The 14,910-nt window shown below is 38.0% G+C and overlaps 1 protein-coding gene across 2 annotated transcripts in view; it reads left to right on the forward strand.

The window, feature by feature from the left end:
• LOC126260182 (transcription factor Sp4-like) overlaps positions 1 to 14,910 on the forward strand; it is a 96,278-nt gene that overhangs the window by 55,793 nt on the left and 25,575 nt on the right. The gene's annotated exons all lie outside the window — the stretch shown is intronic.

Below are 14,910 nucleotides of genomic sequence, written 5' to 3' on the forward strand. Positions count from 1 at the left end.
GGTAATGACTTATCACAATACTCTCACTCATAAACATGCACATTCCTTTTTAGACAATTCTGATGATGATTGTAATGATTGAAACTAATTATTGAATTGAATAAAACAAATTTGCAATTAAATTTTTGTTATTGTTTTTCTGGTTCTGAATCATCTTTCGAATTATACAGATTTTCAAAGATTTCTTGGAATTGTTGCAGAATTTTCTCTTTCATTGATCGTTACTGTGCCATTTGACATCTTAACTGATGAAGTGTGGCTTCTGTCAAACACTGTTTCTATTTTGTCTTCTTCTGTGTTAACAGTCTTGAGAAACAAGGCATTGGTCACATATGTTACTGACAGATATCTTTGTCAGTGCCACTGGTTTCTTATAAGATATATCCAGGACAGAAGTGTCCCATGTCAATAATGTGCTCATTCAGTTGTAGAAAAACATATTTTTCCTTCAAATCAGACAATCCTTCTAAAAATTACAAAATGTATTGAAAACGGCTGCCCTGCACATCTGTATAATGTTGTACTTATAAGATCACTTTCAAGCACATTTAAAACAAGACTGTTATTTCTTTACACCTGCATATGTTTTCCTTCTGTTTACTTATCATTTTTGAACTTTTTTTTATTTTTCATTTTAAATATTTCCCTCAATAAAAATCACAAGAAGACAAGTCTGACAAATGAGGCGGTCTTCCACAAAGACTTCATGAATTCAGGACAGTGGTTGAAGAGACTTTTGCACATAGCTCTATCTTGTTGGAAAAATCTGTGCTACCTTCCATGTTCATTTAACTGAGCATAGAAGTTCTTGGAAATTCTACCGTGACAGTGACTGCAAAGAACATTGGATTGGAAATTTTAGTACCTGAAACTGGACACCAAATTCCAATTCTTTTTAGTGCAACGGATTTTGGTGCACACTATGTGAGTTTTCAGCTATCCAGAAAATCAAGCTTCATCACTTATAAAGTACAGTGTCGGGTCAGGTTCACCATTCACAATCTTTTATTCAACCACTTGCAATACTTAACACTCTTTTGTCTGTCAGTGGCAAATAATGCCTGTAAATGTTAGTATGGTATGACTTCAGATGTATGCACTTCAGTACAGACAGTTTTTTTTGGGCTAGCAGTAATTTTTTACAACATATTTGTTGTTTGGTCATGTGACTTGCCAGCGCTGTTGAGCCGTGCTCCTCATTTAACATACAGTTCCCGTAAGGCCTTCTACACTGGCGATTTGACCGTGCAATATGCTGTGCACCCACTAGGCCCCATGGCTGGTTGCAGCGTTTCGGCCACTACAGGGGGACGGAGGGGGTAAACAGTTGCTGCCTAGCCTCACTGACTGTGCTGCTTTTATAGTTTGTCGCACTTTGTGATTGTTGACTCACGTGTATTCACCGTGTTGTTTTAGAGAATTTTGTGTACTTCCCTGCTGCAAAAATAACTTTTGATGTAGAACTCTTCATCATTAAAGTAGGACATCAAACCAGTAATTTGAGGTTCAGAAAGTCAGGATTACAGCAAGAACATCAAAAAACAAAAAACTCTTCCAGACTTCGAAAACCCGGTACTTTCATTGACATCTGTATTTTCTTTTCAATAACAAAATGAAAAGCAACACTTCCTCGTCAAAATATATTTCGTAACTGGCTCATACAAGCAAACAGATGGCTCTGACCACAGAGCTTCAGCTGTGTGGTTTATTCGTGTGCCCAGCAATTCAACTGTGCAATAGGCATGTATTGCAGTGATTGAACTGCATGGCTGTATCACCATGACAAAGTCGCCTGTGCGAAAGCAGCCTTATGCTTATACTGAGAATTAGCGACATTATCACTGGACTGGCATTTTGTTATCAAATTCTGACCACTGTTTTTTTCCCAGGGAAACTGGAGTTCAGGAATTGTTTTTGAAAATTTCATGACTCTCTTTAAATGATCAACTCCTTATGAAAGCTTCAGCTGTGAACACTCGTTTATTCACAGAATACAGTATGCTTTACTTGAATAACTTGAAGAATGATGAAAAGATACTCATAGCAGTTTTCAACAACAAGCAACAACTGAAGTTTTGACAGTTAACTGTGGTCGTCACATGAGCAGAACATGGTGTGAGCAGAAAACAGTAAAATCAATAGAATAGGCCTGCTTTTACCATAGACAAACTGTACTGCATCAGTGTTGTGAAATTTCAGAATTAGAGGAGGAACTGGACACTATTCTCTGTAGTCATAAAGGATTCATGAACTAAGAAAACAAAGAAGGAATATGTGTTAATCAAACATGTGTGAACTGCTTGTGTTTTGTGGACGACATCGTACTGTTTGTCTCTGGTGCTGCTTCAATAATAGTTTTAAACACAGCACTGAGACACACTTTCAATGCAAAAAGCGATTTAAAAAGCTGAGAGTTGCTCAGTAAACAGTAGAGAATTGCAAATCACTAGGAGAGGCAGAGAAACAAAGAAATGGATCAGGGAACAGACTGTAGTGAAAGATGTGAATACAACTCTAATGAAAATGGAGTAGAGTTGGGCAGATGGGTGGTAAATGGACCAATAAAATTCTTTGCTGGATTCCAAGATAAGAAAAGCCCAAGACAATAGTAATGGAAGGTGGGTTGATTACATTAGTCTTATGACTGGTTTTGTGCCACATGCTCTCAGTTTTTTCTTCTATATATTCCAGTCTCTGTCTTTGCATACAGTTTTTGCCATCCATAGCTCTAATACCATGGAAGCTTTTCCTAGATGCATTAACAACACTGGCATGTATATGTGATGATCATAATATATGGCAAAGAAGAATGGAACATGGCCAAATTTTGGTCTGAAAATTATGATCTCCAGGCATGAAAAAGTGAAGTAATCATGGAAAAAGTGTAGATGAGGCCTTTATTTACCAATGGATGTCTTATGGCTGATGATGCAGGATGTGAGTGTCAGACCTAATGTGAAAAATGTCAAGCTACACTATGACTCAGAGTCCACCTTAAACTGTAGACCTCCCTGTAACTGGCAGGGTAAGTCACACTGAACATCAGAGGAAGACAATGTCCTACTACATCCAGTAGGATCAAGTGTGATAAAGTGTTGTGGTGTCCATTTTCATCAGTCTTGAATCATCTCCATACATACACTGCAAGCCACTGTGAAGTGTGTGACAGAGGGTACTTAGCATTGTACCAAACATTTAGGTCTCTTCCCTTTCCACTTGCCTATGTAGCATGGCAAGGATGGTGGTGTAAATGGCTCTGTGCCTGCTTTAATTCAAGTAATCTTGTCTTCATGATCCCTACAGGAACAGTATGTTGTGAGGCTGAAGCATATCTCTAATCCTCCACTTAAAACTGTTAATTGAAACTTTATAAGCTTTTGTGGATGATTCGTGTTTTATTTTCACGCATCTGCCAGTTCAGGTTTTACAACATTTCTCGTGGATCAAACAAACCTTTAACCATTTGTGCTTCCTTTCTTTGTATTTGTTCAATATCATCTTTTAGTCCTAATTTGTGTGGGTCCCACACACTTGGACAGTTTTCCAAGATTGACATAAAAGTTATTTATACACAGTCTCCTTTGTGGACTGACAGCATTTCCCATGTCCCGCCATTGACACAAAGTCTTCCATTTGCCTTACCTTCAACTCAGCCTGTGTTATAATTCCATTTCATATCCCATCAGATTGTATAATTTGAATGGTGCCAGTGATGATTCACTGATGTAGCCATAGGATAGCAGTTTTCTGTATTTTGTCAAGTTTAAAATTTTACATTTCTGCACATTTATAGCACATTGCCAGTTTTTGCAACACTTTGAAATCTTATTAAGATGTAACTGTATACTGTGCAGCTTTTTCAGATAGTACTTCATTAGAGATACTGGCACCATTTGCAAAAAGCTTAAGGTTACTGTTAATTCTGTCTGCCAGGTCAGTACTATAGAGTATGAACACCAAATGTTCCAACACACTACCCTGAGGTACAAATGAAGTTACTTCTGTTTGTGTTAGTGACTGCCCAATAAAGACAACATGCTGCTTCCTCCCTGTGATTAAATCCACAATTCAGTCACTAATTTTGTTTGATACTCCATTTAATTGCACTTTCTTTAAGCATTGTTTTGGTATTGAGTCACATGCCTCTCACAAGTGACACTACGCAAGTGTCACTCACCGATTTGGATACACTTCAAAATTGTTGTAGTGTAGGTCAAAATATGAGACACGTATTTTTTTATGTGTGCCTACCTGCCTGTCGAAGTGATGAAAACCCTCCTGAATAAGACACAGTTGGTATCTTCCTGAGTACATATCGTCAAAACAATAAGAGATACAACAAATACATTGAAACATAATTTCCATGGTTGCTGCTGCTTTTTACAACTTTGCAATCACATCTGTAAAGATTTTCATATATTTTGAAATCCTCCCCTTACCTCACAATTTCTAAATGTGAAAAAGTTTGTGTGTAGTAAATCTAATAGTATATTTATCAACAAATTCAACAATACATTATAAAGTTACATTCCGAAGTCACAGTAGTCAGATATAAGTTGGAAGTACCCCTGTTGTTGTTGTTGTGGTCTTCAGTCCTGAGACTGGTTTGATGCAGCTCTCCATGCCGCTCTATCCTGTGCAAGCCTCTTCATCTCCCAGTACCTACTGCAACCTACATCCTTCTGAATCTGCTTAGTGTATTGATCTCTTGGTCTCCCTCTACGATTTTTACCCCCCACGCTGCCCTCCAATGCTAAATTTGTGATCCCTTGATGCCTCAGAACATGTCCTACCAACCGATCCCTTCTTCTAGTCAAGTTGTGCCACAAACTTCTCTTCTCCCCAATCCTATTCAATACTTCCTCATTAGTTACGTGATCTACCCACCTTATCTTCAGCATTCTTCTGTAGCACCACATTTCGAAAGCTTCTATTCTCTTCTTGTCCAAACTATTTATCGTCCATGTTTCACTTCCATACATGGCTACACTCCATACAAATACTTTCAGAAACGACTTCCTGACGCTTAAATCTATACTCGATGTTAACAAATTTCTCTTCTTCAGAAACGATTTCCTTGCCATTGCCAGTCTACATTTTATATCCTCTCTACTTCGACCATCATCAGTTATTTTACTCCCTAAATAGCAAAACTCCTTTACTACTTCAAGTGTCTCATTTCCTAATCTAATCCCCTCAGCATCACCCGATTTAATTTGACTACATTCCATTATCCTCGTTTTGCTTTTGTTGATGTTCATCTTATATCCTCCTTTCAAGACACTGTCCATTCCGTTCAACTGCTCTTCCAAGTCCTTTGCTGTCTCTGACAGAATTACAATGTCATTGGCGAACCTCAAAGTTTTTACTTCTTCTCCATGAATTTTAATACCCACTCCGAATTTTTCTTTTGTTTCCTTTACTGATTGCTCAATATACAGATTGAATAACATCGGGGAGAGGCTACAACCCTGTCTCACTCCTTTCCCAACCATTGCTTCCCTTTCATGCCCCTCAACTCTTATAACTGCCATCTGGTTTCTGTACAAATTGTAAATAGCCTTTCGCTCCTTATATTTTACCCCTGCCACCTTCAGAATTTGAAAGAGGGTATTCCAGTTAACGTTGTCAAAAGCTTTCTTTAAGTCTACAAATGCTAGAAACGTAGGTTTGCCTTTTCTTAATCTTTCTTCTAAGATAAGTCGTAAGGTTAGTATTGCCCCACGTGTTCCAACATTTCTACGGAATACAAACTGATCTTCCCCGAGGTCCGCTTCTACCAGTTTTTCCATTCGTCTGTAAAGAATTCGCGTTAGTATTTTGCAGCTGTGACTTATTAAACTGATAGTTCGGTAATTTTCACATCTGTCAACACCTGTTTTGTTTGGGATTGGAATTATTATATACCCCTATATACTGCTATAAGTGCATTCTGTCTGCCATATGATGCTTGTCATATGTGGCAATAGTGTTGTTTGCAATTTCACAGTGCAGCTATGCAAGATGGGCTCCTGAAGAATTTAATTGAAACAACAATGTCTGTTTCTCTGTCCCAGTTCGAGAATAGCCAGTATGGACGTAGCAAGAGGCTATTCCCATTTTGTTTTTTCATGGCCTTCATTCTATTCGTTTGTTGCTTGTTTTGTTTCGTTTCTTTGGTTGTTTGGTTTTGGATATTACGTTTGACATTTACTTTGTTGTTTTACAATATTTAGGTTGTGTTGTATTATCTTTGCTGGTCAGTGTGATAATGAGGGGATGTTGTATTAACCTTTGCAAAGAAGTGCTGCATGCATATGTGCATTGTGCACCACACACATCTGATTATAGCAATATTATTGCACAATTTACAGAATGTACTACAATTTTTAAAGCAATAATTAACAGGAGGTTAACATTTATCAGGTTTTTCTGTGATGTATCCACTCTTGAACCAAACTTACCTAAACATATTCACCAATTGAGGGGATGAAAACTGCTTATGAATCAAAGATTGAATTTTCGGGATATTATTCCTCAGGTGCAAATTTACATAATAGCCATATAGTAGGACTACATCAGAGATCTGTTGTAGAAAATTCTTCCATGGTCTGAATGTGTAAACATCAAGTGGCTGGTTTATGCTGATTTTTCCAGCAGGAATCTTTATGCATTGTATGGCCTTATTTCCTTGTTCCATATATTTGGTGATAGATTGCCAGAATAGGGTATTAAGAGAGAGACTGATCTACACTATAAATTATTACAAAGGCTGCGGTAATTATGAGCATGTAGGAAGCATTAATATGGACTTATCATGGCAACATGTATATTGCGACTTGTACTGCGACCTTGTACTCTGAGGGAGGGTGGTGATGAGAAGATAACGTCCTCAGTCTGCCCAAGACCTCTGCACACACGTGTGGCCACTCATGCGGCAAGGCGAGAAAGGACATTGAATCGCTCAGCGGAAACACAATAATGAGGATGTATTGGATGGCTGGACAGTAGGATAGGTATGCATTAATGTATGCATGCACTTCAACTGCGAGTGTACAGGTGCACGTACTGTCATTCGGTAATCACCACTCCCACAAACAAGCGGATTGAAATAGAGTAGCATGTACAGAGTGTAACAGATTGAATGTTTGCATGTTTATTCTGAATACAGCACGATGGATCCAAAGAATGTAGTACACCTATTACACAAAAGCTTTGATCATCTGCAATAGAATATTGACTCTTTATCATTACCAATGAAGAATTACCATTCACATTACATTTAGTGAATCTGATTACAGAGTCTGTCAACACCAATGTATTTGTAGACAGTTACAGTACTTTGACCTATGATGACGAAACTGTATTTCCTGAGGCTGTCACAGTGAAAGAGGTGTTTGAAGAGGATTATGAGGATATTGTGGAAGACAGTAAGAAGAGTAAAATGGTAATAAATTTGAAATATAAAAAAGGCAGTTATATTTTGACATGGAAAGAAGAGGAATAAGAGTTTAAAAACAGTTGAAGATAATTTCAGAAAGTTAAAGGACACAAAGTCACTGTATAGATGGGAAACAGATGTCACTGAAGGTGGGACGTGAAGCAACAAATTATTACAGACATAAAAATATGTATTCGAACAATTCCAGAAGGCATGCGATAAATCGCTACCTGTTCATGACTTGGACCTGAAAAGATGGGTTTTGAAGGTGAGAGACGAAATTAATTTGTTGTGCCACCTATTCATGTTATCCATGAAATGCATTCACCATTTTAAAATAAGGCATAGAATTATTTCCAGAAAGATTAATAAATTTGTTACTCAAAAGCTATTAACCAATAAAGAACGTTAGTAGAACAGGCTAATGGATTTGTGACAAATGTAAAATCAGATATTGCATCATTAGGAAAGGACAATGTTTACAATTCTGACCAATCTGGATTTAATTTTGAGACACATGCAACATACCCTATCCTTTAAAGGAGCACTAAAAATTGAATGTTGAATTTGTTAATGTATAGCTACATGATACAGCCAGTCCTCTCTGCAAGTGGAATTTTACAATCTCCTTTGCTCATAGTCCTGCAGGAAACAGGTGGCCAGTTTGGACCCATTGTTCAAAGACTATGTACAAGACCGATAATATTGTTGCATTTGCTCCAACATCTGGTAAATCAACATCAGATGTTGCTATTAAATGGTTTACGGATGTTTACTTACGCTATGTGATCAGAAGTATCTGGACACTCCCAAAAACATACGTTTCTCATATTAGGTGCATTGTGCTGCCAGGTAAGCCATATCAGCAACCTCAGTAGTCATTAGACATCATGAGAATGCAGAATGAGGCGATCCGCGGAACTCACGGACTTCGAACATGGTTAGGTGATTGGGTGTCACTTGTGTCTTATGTCTGTACACGAGATTTCCACACTCATTAACATCCCTAGGTCCTCTGTTTCCAATGTGATAGTGAAGTGGAACTGTGAAGGGACACATACAGCACAAAAGCGTACAGGCCAACCTCGTCTGTTGACTGACAGAGACTGCCGACAGTAGAAGAGAGTTGTAATGTGTAATAGGAAGACATCTATCCAGACCATCACACAGGAATTCCAAACTGCATCAGGATCCACTGCAAGTACTATGACAGTTAGGCGGGAGGTGAGAAGACTTGGATTTCATGATCAAATGGCTGCTCATAAGCCACACATCACACCCATAAATGCCAAACAACGCCTCACTTGGTGTAAGGAGAATAAACATTGGACAACTGAACAGTGGAAAAAACATTGTGGGGAGTGACTAATCACGGTACACAATGTGTAGATCCGACAGGAGGATGTAGGTATGACGAATACCCGGTGAACGTCATGTGCCAGCGTGTGTAGTGCCAACAGTAAAATTCAGAGGTAGTGGTGTCATGGTGTGGTCATGTTTTTCATGGAGAGGGCTTGCACCCTTTGTTGTTTTGCATAGCACTATCACATCACAGGCCTACACTGATATTTTAAGTACCATCTTGCCTCCCACTGTGGAAGAGCAAGTCGGGGATGGCGATTGCATCTTTCGACACTATCGAGCACCTGTGCACAATGCACAGCCTGTGGTGGAGTGGTTACACAACAGTAATATCCCTTAATAGATTGGCCTGCACAGAGTCCTGACCTGAATCCTATAGAACACCTTTGGGATGTTAGGGAACGCCGACTTCGTGCCAGGCCTCACTGACCGACATCAATACCTCTCCTCAGTGAAGCACTCCGTGAATAATGGGCTGCCATTCAGCAAGAAACCTTCCAGCACCTGATTGAATGTATGCCTGCGAGAGTGGAAGCTGTCATCAAGGCTAAGGGTGGGCCAACACCATATATTAAATTCCAGCATTACCGATGAAGGGTGCCACGAACTTGTAAGTCATTTTCAGCCAGGTGTCTGGATACTTTTGATCACATAGTGTAACTACTGTTGTTGAACAATCTCTCCTGTATTTGGATTGCTGGACAGGACAAATTTAACAATATAGACAAAGGTATTAAGGATGTAAAAATTATGGCTATTTGTGCTGGAACAAACAGCATAATCCAGCCACTTGATGCTTACACATTCAGATTGTGGAAGAATTTTCTAAAGCAGTTCTCTGATGTAATCCTACTGTACTGCTATGATGGAAATTTGCACCTGAGGAATAATATCCTGAAGGTTCAATCTTTGGTTCATAATCAGATTTCATCCCCTCGATTTGTGAACATGTTTAGGTATGCATGGTTCAAGAGCGGATACATCACAGAAAAACCCGATAAATGTGAATCTCCTGTTAATTATTGCTTTAAAAATAGTGATATGTGCTGTAAATTGTATAAGCAGGCGTGATGGCCACATGGGCTGATATAACAATGAATCTATCTATCCAGTTAAATTATGCTGTAAATTGTGCAATAATCAGATGTGCGTGGTGCACAATGCATATGTGTATGCAGCTCTTCTTTGCAAAAGATAGTACAATGTCCCCTCATTATTGCACTGACTATCACACATACAACCTAAATGTTTTAAAATAACAAAGTAGATGTCAAACGTAATGTCCAAAACCAAACAACCAAAGAAACAAGTAAAGCAAAAACCATGATAAAACAAAATGGGAATAGCCTGTCGCTACCTTAACGTTGGCTTTTCTCGGATGGGACAGAGAGCGAGATCTTATTGTTTCAATTAAATTATTCAGGAGCCCATTTTTTATGGGTGCACTGTGTAATTGCAAACACACTATTGCCATGTATGACAAGCATCATACAGCAGACAGTGTGTGCATATAGCTCTAAATAAGGAGTACTTCCAACTTACATATATATACTACTAGATTTACTACATATAACTGTTTTACTGTTTAAAAAATTGTGAGGTGAGGGGAGGATTATGAAATATATCAAAATCTTTACAGATGTGATTGCACAGTTGTGAGAAAACAGTAGCAACCATGGAAATCATGTTTCAACATCTCCAGGTTTAAACGAGCTTTCTGTAGTTAGTATTGTATGAGATCTACTGCTTTTTAGGACTGCTCTAAACTCTAGGACTTTGCTGCGATTGCATTGATAGTTGTTAACTGAGATTTTGATTGTTTCATCCTTAGGGGGCATATCTTTGAATCTTAAATTAATACTTTGGTTTATCCCACAAAAGAAAAAGAAACACTACTGTACATGCCACACACAGCAAGCCAACTGGGTAGTCACTAATATGTAATGTACTCTGACACAAAGGGAGCACTCTGCAGTTTTCAGGCTGGTGCAAGTCCTACACATCATTTCCAGTGTCTGGTTCAAGCCTTTTACAAAGGGCCCCGGTCAGTTATGGGGTAGTGCTGCAAATATTGAATTTGTCAAAAATCCTTCAGCAAGGCTGGTCTTCCTCAGTTCTGTGTCATAGCTGGAATGATCTTGGAATGATCTAAGTATGACATCAGACCCCAGAGGACAGTCATTGTTTATTCCCACATGTGCCACAGTCTGCAGCTGCTCTATCAGTGGCTGCCTGAGTAATCCCTTCAACACGTTGAATGAGGCCTCCAGTCTTATATAGACAGTTCAAACAAAGTGATTCATCTCTTCCCTTGGTGCCATTGCCTCATAGGGTAACATTATTCACCATGCATTTGTACTGCTGATTATTAACTGACCCTTGCCCTTTTGCACATGCTTCCCCATCAGAGGATGCCGCAGGTTTCCCAACATGTGATGTATCTCTCACTGAGTCAGCTACAGTGGAAGTGGGTGTAATAGCTTTAGTGCTCCCCGGTTCCTGCCTCCTCTGTATATGAGGATTACACCGACCACTGATACATGCCACTCACAGTGACTGGTTTGATACATCCCTGTCTCCCTCTACAGTTTATTCGCTCTGCAGCTCCCTTTAATACCATGGAAGCTATTCCCAGATCCTCATCAGTTCCGTTAATTTTCAGCATCCTTTTGTAATGCTGAATCTCAGAACATTTTGATTATCTTATTTTCCATTTTTTGCACAATCCATGATCCACTTTGATGAAATACTGTGCTCCAAATATACAGTTTCAGAAACTTTTTCTCAAGTGAAAGTCTGTATTTGACACTAGTGCATTTATTTTGGTGAGAAGTGCTCTTTTTGCCTGTTCTAGTCGTGCCCTCTGTACTGTGTCCATCGTGCCACATTTCTTCACTTCATCTACTATGTACCTCCAACTTGAATGCCAATTTTCTTGCAAACGTCATTTCTTCTGCTCCTCAGTTTTTTCATCTATCATTAGTTTACTATCAGTCCATATTCTTTTTGGAGTATACTGTGCATTCCATGCAGCAGGTCCTGCAATTCTTCATAACTTTTTCAGAGGGTACCGTGTCTTATCATTGTTATGCTGTTCCCCTGAATTTTAATCCCACTTCTGAATCTCTCTCTTATTTTTTCATTGCAAAGGGTACAGCTTGAACAGTAAAAGACAGTGACTGAGTCTCTCCGTATGCTTTGTTTAATCCAAGCTTTCTCTCATGGTCTTCCATTCATGTTGTTCCCTCTTGGTTTGAGTGCATATTACATATCACCCATCCTTTCCTGTAGTGTAAAATGTGTAGTTTTCATTCCCTCATTGAAAAATAAAGTTATGTCATTAATTTTTTGGTTGCTTGCAGGTACATGTCTTCAATTCTGGTGCACAATTGAATCCCCAAACCACATCTGACATGCAATTAGAGGAACAAAAACACAATGGGGCAGCCTACTGATAAAATGAAGTAATTCACTTTCAGCTGTGGCAGAAATTCTGCAGTTGTCTCGGGCCAGTCGATATACTTAAAGAAGCCATATGGATTGGCCTGACACAACTACAACATTTTCAATACTGAAAACAAATTATAGCATGTTAGTCCACTTTTTATCATTTTGTTTTGGCTCCTCTAGTGGCATTCTATGCTACTGTGGCATAGAGATTTCAAAGTGTACCTGGACTGGAAACATTTTCCTGCACCCCCCCCCCCCCTATAAAAAGATCCCCCCCCCCCCGAGTGTTAATTAAGATTTTGTCTTTCCCTCATCTTACTTATTTTTCTCAGAATTTCAAACATCTTGCAACACTTTACACTGACAAATAAAGTCCTATAAAAGTATGTTGATGTATTGTGAATCTTGCTTTCATTATGAAGTATAACATCAGAACTGCCTCTCTTCGTAAACCCAAATTGATCATTGTCAAACAGATCCCCAATCTGCTCCTATCTTCAGGATTATGTATGTAATATTCTTCAAAAATTCTGATTGTATGTCCTCTGTCTCGTAGATTTTACAAACTAATGTGTGTAATTATGTGGTTGCCACTTCTATCAATAAATTTAGAAATTTTAAATGAACGTTATCCATTTCTTCTGCCTTGTTTTGTTGCAGATTTTCTAAAGCTCTGTCAAATTCTGAAACCAATAGTGGATCCTCTATGTTCTCTGAATCAATGCTCATTCTTTTCTGTTCGTTTATCTAGTTAGTAGACAATTTTCCTCTTCATTGAGGCCTTCAGTAGATGCTTCCCACCTAATTGTTCTCTCCTGTATTTAACAGTGGAATTTCTTTTGCACTTTTGAAGTTGATGGCTTTGCTTCTAAATTATCCAAACTTAATTTTTCTGTGTGCTGGGTATGTCCTGACAACCTTTATTGTACATATATTTGTCTTGTTACTTGTGTGACTATCTGTTTTAGAACTTCCATTCCTTTTCAGCTGAACTGCTCGTTATCACGGTATCTGCAGTCTCAGAGAACTTTGAACACAAATCAACAACCCTTAATTCTTCAGTATCCAACTTCCTTACAAATTTATTCTTCATGATGATTCTCCAAAACTTCACCCAACTACTCATACTGATTCTAAATTACAGGGTTTTTTGTTCACTTAGCTGGCTCCATGTGGATGCTGTGATGATTTTTTAATAAAGATAACAGCTATTTTATATCCTCAGCTATTTTTGAAATCAAGCAGCAATTTGTATTCTCAAAAAAAGAAATTACAGATTAAGAAATAAAATTTAAATTCATTGATTCTTATACATTTTCAGTGTTTATGAAATTATTTTCGTAACTGCACTTAGATATTTATGCTTTTTTTTTTATATATATATATATATATATATATATATATATATATATATATATATATATATATATATATATATATATATATATATATGCACTGAGTGCTTGACAACCCATTTCAGTTCCAGGGTTGTATGAGGCCAAGGTGTAAAGTTTTTGTACTGGTACTGAGATAGAGTTAATATAATTGAAGTTATATTGATTCATGTTATGTAGTTTGTAAGTCAAGTGCCATCTTCTTCTGTAGAATACTTTTGTTTATATAACTTTTTAAAGCAGTTATGTTTCATTCAAACAGATCAATTACATCACAATATGATTATGAACAGTTGGTAACAAAAAGTTTAGGAAGTATCTGATTCCATAGTACTATTGAGAGAATGTGTATGGTATATTTTACATGAAAAATTATGTGAGACAGCTTTGTGCAAGGTGTGTGTTTTAAATGCTGATGACAAGCAAACATAAAGCAGTATATTCCTCAATAATGTTTGAACTGGTTAAAATAAACTGTATGTTAATCTGTTGTGTAGGATGAGATTTGAATCCAACACTTTATGCCAGAGGAGAAACAGTTATCAAAGTGAAATCTAGTTACTCTGCATCAGACAAAAAAAAATCATCTGCTGGGTTAGTTGTAAAAGAAAAAAAATATATTCAGTAGGATAGTGCATTAGCCCACAAAGGTTGTTTGGAAATCTGATAACAGCTGGATTTCAAATATGATTGTTTTGAGTATCCATCATATTTGCCAATTATGACTTCCAAGCGTTTAACATCCAAAGTTATAGGTGCAGGAAAATAGTTTGAGACCAGTAAAAAGTCTGTGGCTATCATAGCTGTGTGGAATGCAGATATTTTTCATTGCTTTTTGCAGATGAAATCTACTCACTGGAAGAAATTGAATAAAGTACATTACACCATCATAGGGCTACTGGATCACAGTGTCCTGGGTTCGATTCCAGGCCAGGTCAGGGATTTCTCCGCCTGGGGACTGGGTGTTTGTGTTGTCCTCATCGTTTCATCGTCATTCAGAAAAGTGGCAAGACTGGACGGTATAAAGATTGGAAATTTGTACGGGTGCTGATAACTGTGCAGTTGAGCACCCTACAAACCAAATATCATCTTCATCATTAATGGGGTTAGTTCAGAGGGGAGAGGGATGGGAGGTGGGCACTGGTCAAGACCTTTTCACTTTGCCCTCATATGCATCACTTGCTCTGTATCTTTACAGAGTATTTAATGTGTTTTATGCCGGATAACTTTTTGTTTTCAGAGTACATTACTGTGTAAAAGTGATGTAAGGAATAAAGAAAGATG

Source organism: Schistocerca nitens, chromosome 5 (genome assembly GCF_023898315.1).
Source record: "Schistocerca nitens isolate TAMUIC-IGC-003100 chromosome 5, iqSchNite1.1, whole genome shotgun sequence".
NCBI lineage: Eukaryota > Metazoa > Arthropoda > Insecta > Orthoptera > Acrididae > Schistocerca > Schistocerca nitens.